The sequence below is a fragment of the Arachis hypogaea genome, chromosome 1, assembly GCF_003086295.3.
Source record: "Arachis hypogaea cultivar Tifrunner chromosome 1, arahy.Tifrunner.gnm2.J5K5, whole genome shotgun sequence".
Taxonomy (NCBI): Eukaryota; Viridiplantae; Streptophyta; class Magnoliopsida; order Fabales; family Fabaceae; genus Arachis; species Arachis hypogaea.
The window spans coordinates 112400610-112408663 of NC_092036.1; positions in this window are offsets into that span (position 1 = coordinate 112400610).

The window sequence follows — 8054 nt, forward strand, 5'->3', positions numbered from 1 at the left end:
TTAATTTTAATATAAATTTAATATGATTGGTGTGTTTTTAATATTAACTTTTTATCTTTTGTTGTGCCCTTATTTTATAAAACAGAGAAATGCTTATCCTTAGATGAGATCTCTGAAGCCATCCATAAAATACTTATGGATTAACAGAATTTTCTTTTTTTTTTTTAATAACACCTAAGTTCCTACTAACACAATAAAAGTGACTCTGATTTTTTTCTTGGTTTCTTTTTTTTTTTTTTATGAGGTGGATGAGACCAATTGTATTGTATCCTAAAAATATGGGGCAAGGGGATTTGTCTGGTTACTAGCATACGGCACATTGTGCCAAAGAGCCAACTAGTTCAGAACATGACTCCCCATTTTGTATTGAAATGGAATTGCAGATAGATCTAAATCCAAAGCCTAATCAGATTTTAAAGCGCCAACCTTTTTTGGCCTTAGGCTGTTGGTGATGATGGTGCATCACCTTAACCTCCTCCATTATGGCCAAAATTACAGTTTTCATGTGATATTGATCATATATTTAATTTGATACTTATCTTTCCTTACATAGTGATTATTAAATTTAAATAGTTTTATTTGTTATGTCTCGTCATGCTGATATTTCACGGATTTTATCTCATTTACATATGCATAATTTTCCTTCACCTACTAATTTTCCTACAGTATTTACTCCACATATGAATTAAATGTTTTGTTTTTTTTCCCATTCTATTCTATTTTGAGTTTGCGGCAAACGGGTACCAGAAAAGCCACAGCGGTGCATTGATCAGAATAAAGCCATGCCTTCTTTTATGCCAGAATAATTTACAACTTTCACATGCTCTAGTAAAAAAAATGTGTATATATTTATATACTAGCATGATTAACGTTAAAAGGAAAATGTATAACTTTATTAGAATAAGGAGGGCCTGCTATATGATCTAATAAATCAGCTTTAAATTCAAACGTTTTTCAGGCACTCATGTGAGATTCGGAGATGTTGCTCCCATTTAATCTGTCAATGATTTAACTTTGGATCCGAATCACAGTAGTGCACTTTGAAAATTTAGACCATTGATGGGATTTTTTATTTCCCTACTGTGTACAAAACCTGCTCTCCATTATATATTTTTGCAATAAGATTTGTTCATACATGATACGGTTTAAGACACTGAATTTAGTATTTGTCCTGGGAATCTCATATATTATTAAAATCAAAGCCATCAATCAAAGATAAAACCAATAACATCACTCAAAACTCTCATTACTGACAGTCAAATTAATCATTTCGAATGTGCAAGTATCATGAAGTGCTCTTAGAGCCTTTCTAGCCTACAAAATCTTTTATCCTTTTTCGTCTCAGAAATATAAGTGGTCACTTTGAATCCCATTTGTTGATGATTCTGAATTCTTCCCTTTAATTTAATTCTTAAGAGAAAAAAAATGTAACCCACCACGTGATGTCGCGTGACATGAAGGAACTTAAGAGAATATGAATCATTTGGGTTTTGGTTTTTGGTCATGGAGATATACTACACTACCCCTCGTGATGATGCTGGGGTTCTAGAATATTGTTATTATTATACTCTGAATTATTATTTGATATAGTGCATCATCCATGGGGAATCTAGGCACGAGCTATGTGTTAAGATGGGTGCACATGTTAGAGAAAATTATAACTCTGAATAAAAAAAAGTTACATCAATAAAGGTAGAATTCACACTTTTTTTAAGATATGATTAAACCCTTAACCAACTTTGTTATCCTTTCTTAGTAGTTGTTCAGGAATAGATTTATTATATTTCGATCTAATCGACCAAAAAATAATAAATCTACTTCTGAATAATAGTGTTAGACAAAACTTTAATGTATTAATATTATTGTGTGTTTGTGCATATGAGAAGCCATATATCAACCTCCTTCAATGAGTTGTGGATGTCAAACACCCAACAAGCATAGCCCACATCTCAAAACTTTCATTTTCGTTACTTATCATTACACCCCCCTAACTAGGTTACTCCTCACTAGTATACCTAATTCTTGTGCCACTTGCTTCAAAAGCCAACACTAAATTTTAGTTTTTCTTTTGCCAAAAACATTATTGTACTCTTACTTATAATACGTATAAATTTTTTTTAATTAATTAATATTGACTAGTGTTTTCGGAGGTTACTTGAAACGTTGATTTGGGTTTGGGCGTGAGGTTTAAACTCCTTGTAAGGCAACGTCCAACTTGTTCTTGTGTCGAGATGCTGCCGTCCGAGTTCCTCGTGAGAAGATGGGGAGTGGTATCGGTAAGAGACTCCGATACTTAAGTTAGCAAGGACTTTGGGCAGGTTTTTAGTAGATTAGAATATGAGTATACTTGACACTACAAGAAATTACCAGAATAGCGACCGATTCTGATGGTCGCTAAAACCTTGGTCGCTAATTAGAAAATAGCGACCAACTTCAGTTGCTAACCGTTAGCGATCGATTTTAGCGATTGATTTTTGAACAAGGCCACCAAACCCCTCACCAAAGAATATTGGTCACTAAATTGGTCGTTAACATAATCAGTCGCTAAATGGTGATCAAATTTTCCGTCGCTAAAGGGTCGCTGAGTAAATCAGTCGCTAAATGGTGATCAACTTTTTGGTCGCTAAATCAGTCGCCGATGAACTCGGTCGCCGATGCCTGATTTGAAAATCTAAAATTGGTCGCTAAATTGGTCGCTAATTCCTAAACTAAAAAACTAAATTCGCTCTCTGCACTCACTCTCAGTCTCACTCAAAGAAACCCAGGGCCGGCGGTGAACCCCTTCCTCCCACCACCTCGTAGCGCCGTCGAAGCCTTCCTCCCAGTGCCACCGGACCTTTCTTCCCAGCCCCTCCTTGCGGACAGCACCACCCAACCCCAGCCAGCACCTCCCTCGCGGTCATAAACACTACACCACCCAGCAGGCCAGCACCATCCAGCGGCACCCCAACGCCACCAACAAGACCAATCTGGCCACCTGCAGCACCGGTTGTGGCCACCCATAGCAGTACTGATGCGTCTCTGGCCTAGCCACCCACAACACAGCAACCACCGGTTGGCCTTCTTCCAATGCTCTTCCTCCTTTCCATCCACTTGAATTCAGGTTTTATTTTCTCTCCTTCTATGTATCTGAAGTAATTATACATATTTGGTTCATAATTATGAAATAGTTAGGGTTTGATTTTGTTAATTATAATTTCTGTGATTCTGAGTTGCTAGATTTATTTAGGGTTTTATTAATTTGCTTGTTAATAACTGTGATTCTATGCTTCTGAGTTGTTGGGTTCAAATTTATTAATTTCTTGTTTAGGATTTTGTTAATTTCTTGTTAATTAGACATATTTGTTCATTGTTGCTGATTGTTGTTCAATATTTGTTCATTGTTGTTGATTGTTCATTGTTACTGAATGTTAGTAATTTTATTTTGTTGTATTTCTGCTTCTGTTTTTTTAATTATTTGTTCATTGTTGTTCATTGTTCATTGTTGTGATTCCTAGTATTTGTTGTTCATTATCTGGTATTGGTCTTTAGCAGGATATAAGAAGAGAACTTGGAATAAATATAATTGATGAATAGAAGGTGCAATTGTCTAAGGTATCTGGTCTTTCTACACATGTCTTGGTTGCGGCTTTTAGTATTTGTTATTGATTTTTGGAAGTCTGTTTCATTGATGCAGAGATTGTGGCACAGGATAGATTTATTGGCTTGGATCGAGGCTTTGGGTCCAATACTGTGAAAAACTTACCAAACAGCAGATTCTCTGATCTTTTATTTCATTATAGTTTCAATCTTTATCATGTTGTTAATCTTTTTTTTCCCTTGATTTTTTATGTTCAACCTATTGATATTTTTGCTTCTGCTTCTACTGGTTATTAGTTAAACACGTACCAGTACCAATATACTTAGTTCTCACATTTTAGTTGATTGTTAGTTATTATTTTTATGCTGTCATTAATGGATTAACATCTTTTCTTTTATTTTGTATTTTTAAGATGTTATATATATTGATTCTGTATTATTATACTACTCTTTTTATAAACTATTTAGAGAAATGGTTCTGGCTCTTATCTTTCCCTTCTTAAAATGTATTTTGCTCCACCCTCAACCCTCAACTCTTGCTCATTTTCAGGATTAATTGAACTTGATTTTTACTAAAGAAGTTTCATTGATTTGTCATGAATGTCATAGCCTTCATAACATTTTGTTGTTAATGATAAAAGTGAAAAGTTGTACAATTTGCAGTAGGAATTTCTGCATTTTGTCCAATTCCAGTCAGTACATGAAATTAAGAATGTTTGAATGGAAGTGTACATACTAATGTTTGTTAGTTGCTTACAACAACAACAACAACAACAACAAAGCCTTGTCCCACTAAGTGGGGTCGGCTACATGAATCAAACGACGCCATTGTGCTCTGTCATGTATCATGTCTACAGTGAGACCGTTTACATGTAGATCTCGTTTGACCACCTCATGGATGGTCTTCTTAGGTCTTCCTCTGCCTTTCGCCCTTTGTCCATCTTCCATCTCATCCACCCTCCTGACTGGATGTTCTATCGGTCTTCTTCTCACATGTCCAAACCACCTGAGACGTGATTCAACCATCTTTTCCACAATGGGTGCTACTCCAACTCTCTCCCTTATATCTTCATTCCTTATTTTATCCAATCGCGTATGACCACTCATCCATCTCAACATCTTCATCTCTGCCACACTCAGCTTATGTTCGTGCTCCCCTTTAGCCGCCCAACACTCCGTACAATACAGCATCGCCGGTCTTATAGCGGTGCGATAGAATTTACCTTTAAGTTTTAAAGGCACTTTTTTGTCGCATATAAAACCGGATGCACTCCGCCATTTTGACCAACCTGCTTGGATCCTATGATTTACATCATGTTCAATCTCTCCATTATCCTGTATGATGCACCCAAGATACTTAAAAATTTTAACTTTTCATAGGGTGTTCTCTCCAATTTTCACCTCTATATTGGAGTTTTCCCTTCTCAGACTGAACTTACATTCCATATATTCCGTCTTGCTACGGCTTATGCGCAGACCATACACTTCTAGAGCTTCTCTCCATAACTCCAACTTCTTATTTAGGTCTTCCCTTGACTCTCCCATAAGGACGATATCATCGGCAAAAAGCATGCACCATGGCACAGGCTCTTGGATGTGCTCTGTGAGTACTTCCAAGACTAATGTGAAAAGGTATGGACTTAAGGATGATCCCTGGTGTAATCCTATACCAATAGGGAATTCATCTGTCACACCACCTTGAGTCTTCACACTAGTTGTGGCCCCATCATACATGTCTTTAATTGCCCGAATATATGCGATCCTTACTCTCCTCTTTTCTAAAACCTTCTATAAGACCTCCCTTGGAACCCTATCATACGCTTTTTCCAAATCAATAAACACCATGTGTAGATCCCTTTTATTACTACGATACCTCTCCATCATCCTTCTTAATAGGTATATCGCTTCAGTGGTAGATCTGCCTGGCATAAATCCAAATTGGTTCTCTGTTACTTGTGTCTCTTTTCTCAACCTCCGTTCTATCACCCTTTCCCATAACTTCATAGTATGACTCATAAGCTTAATCCCTCTATAATTTCCGCAACTTTGTATATCCCCCTTATTCTTGTAGATAGGTACCAAGGTGCTCTTTCTCCACTCATCAGGCATCTTCTTTGACCTTAAAATCTCATTAAAAAGCTTGGTTAACCAGTTAATGCCTTTTCCTCCAAGACCCTTCCAAACCTCAATCGGGATATTATCAGGTCCTACTGCCCTGCCATTTTTCATCTGCTTTAGAGCCTCTTTTACCTCGAAGTCTCGAATCCTTCGATAGTAGTCAAAGTTTTGATCTTCTTCGCTTGTGCATAATCGACCAAGGCTCGGAAGAGTCTTCTGTCCCTCATTAAATAACTCGTAGAAGTAGCTCTTCCACCTTTCATTAATCTTCTCCTCTTGAGCCAACACCTCTCCATCCTTATCCTTTATGCACTTAACCTGATCTAAATCTCTCGTTCTTCTTTCCCGGCTCTTTGCAATCTATATATACCTTTTTCTCCTTCTTTCGTGCCTAAAGACTGGTAGAGACCCTCATATGCTCTTGTTCTTGCTTCACTTACAGCCACTTTTGTCTCTTTCTTAGCCACCTTATATTTTTCCCAGTTATCTGCATTGCGGCATAAAGACCACTCTTTAAAGCATTCTCTTTTTATCTTTATCTTTTCTTGTATACTCGCATTCCACCACCAGGACTCCTTGTCTCTTGGTCCTATTCCTTTAGATTCACCAAAACTTTCTTTTGCTGTTCTTCTAATAACTTCTGCCATCTCCCTCCACATCTCTTCCGCGCTTCCATTCCCATCCCACTTTGCCTCTTCTCCTACCCGTCTTAGGAAGCTTCTTTGTTCCTCACCTTTCATCCGCCACCACCTCGTCCTTGGGTTCTTCGTATGATGTCTTTTCCTCAACTTTTGCTCAACGCGAAAATCCATGACGAGCACCCTATGTTGTGTTGTCAAACTCTCTCCCGGGATAATTTTACAGTTAATGCAAAATTTCCGGTCGACTCTCCTCAACAAGAAGAAGTCGATTTGAGAGCTTGTCATGCCACTCTTATAGGTTATAAGATGTTCGTCTCTCTTTTTAAAACATGTATTTGCGATGAGAAGGTCAAAAGTTGAGGAAAAGTCCAAAATAGTTTTACCCTCGGCATTGATCACCCCGAAACCATGGCCTCCGTGAATACTCCCATATCCAGTCACTTCTCTCCCAACATGGCCATTTAAATCTCCTCCTAAGAAAATCTTATCTCCCAAAGATATGCCTTGAACCAAACTCTCTAGATCCTCCCAAAACCTTATCTTGTGTTGTTCGTCCGAACCCACTTGCGGTGCATAGGCGCTAATCACATGGAAAGCACCTCCCTCCACCACAAGTTTGATAGAGATGATCCGATCTCCCACCCTCTTGACATCAACTACGTCCTTCTTCCACTGCTTATCCACAATTATTCCAACTCCATTCCTATTCTTCACCTTTCCTGTATACCAAAGTTTGAAACCAGAAGAATCCAACTCCCTAGCCTTTGCACCAACCCATTTCGTTTCTTGTAGGCACATAATGTTAATCTTCCTCCTTGTCATGGTGTCCACCACCTCCATGGACTTTCCTGTTAGAGTGCCTATGTTCCATGTCCCAAATCTCAACCTTTTGTCGCTTCGACCTTTACCTTTTCCTTTGTGAACTAGCTTATTTACCCTCGTCCGTTCACGAAAACGCGAGAACCCTTGCTCATTTAACACTACATCCGGGCACCGATGCAGCGGCTCTTGCTTTGACACCGTACTCGAGCCATACGACGCGTTACTTCCGGGTAACGACCTAGCTTTAGCGCAATAATGTCTTTGATTCATGTCATGGGGGGTTCGGCTATATTTTTACGTTGGTTGCCGAAGACCTAACACAACCCTCCTCCTTTATCCGGGCTTGGGACCGGCTATGTACCGCAAGTGTAACATAGGCGGAGTTTTAGTTGCTTACACTTCACTATTTTTTTATATTTCAGTCTTAGCTGTTCCTGCAATCTTTAAGACTTTTTTTCTGTAATTAATTGAAAAACTGAAAAAATCGAACCAAACCAAACCGATTTTAATTGGTTTGATTTGGTTCGGATGACTTCGATAAAAAAATCGAACCAAACCGAACCGCAGTTTAATTAGACGATCGGATCGGATGACTTTTCTCTCAAAAACCGAACCAATCCGCACCGCGAACACAGGCGTTCCTAATCTTGTAATTATAGATTTTTACTAATTTCACATTTATCACTATTAAAACTTAATTTCATGAATAATTATATTTCCACAAAATATAAAATGAATCAAACATAGATCAATTTTTTAAATAAATACCAAAAACATTTACAATGTCTACATACAAACATAGAATTTAAAATATTAAAAATTCCTAAATACATCAAATATATGATTCACAATCTAGACTAAAGGTAAAAATAAATCATGAATAACATAACTTTG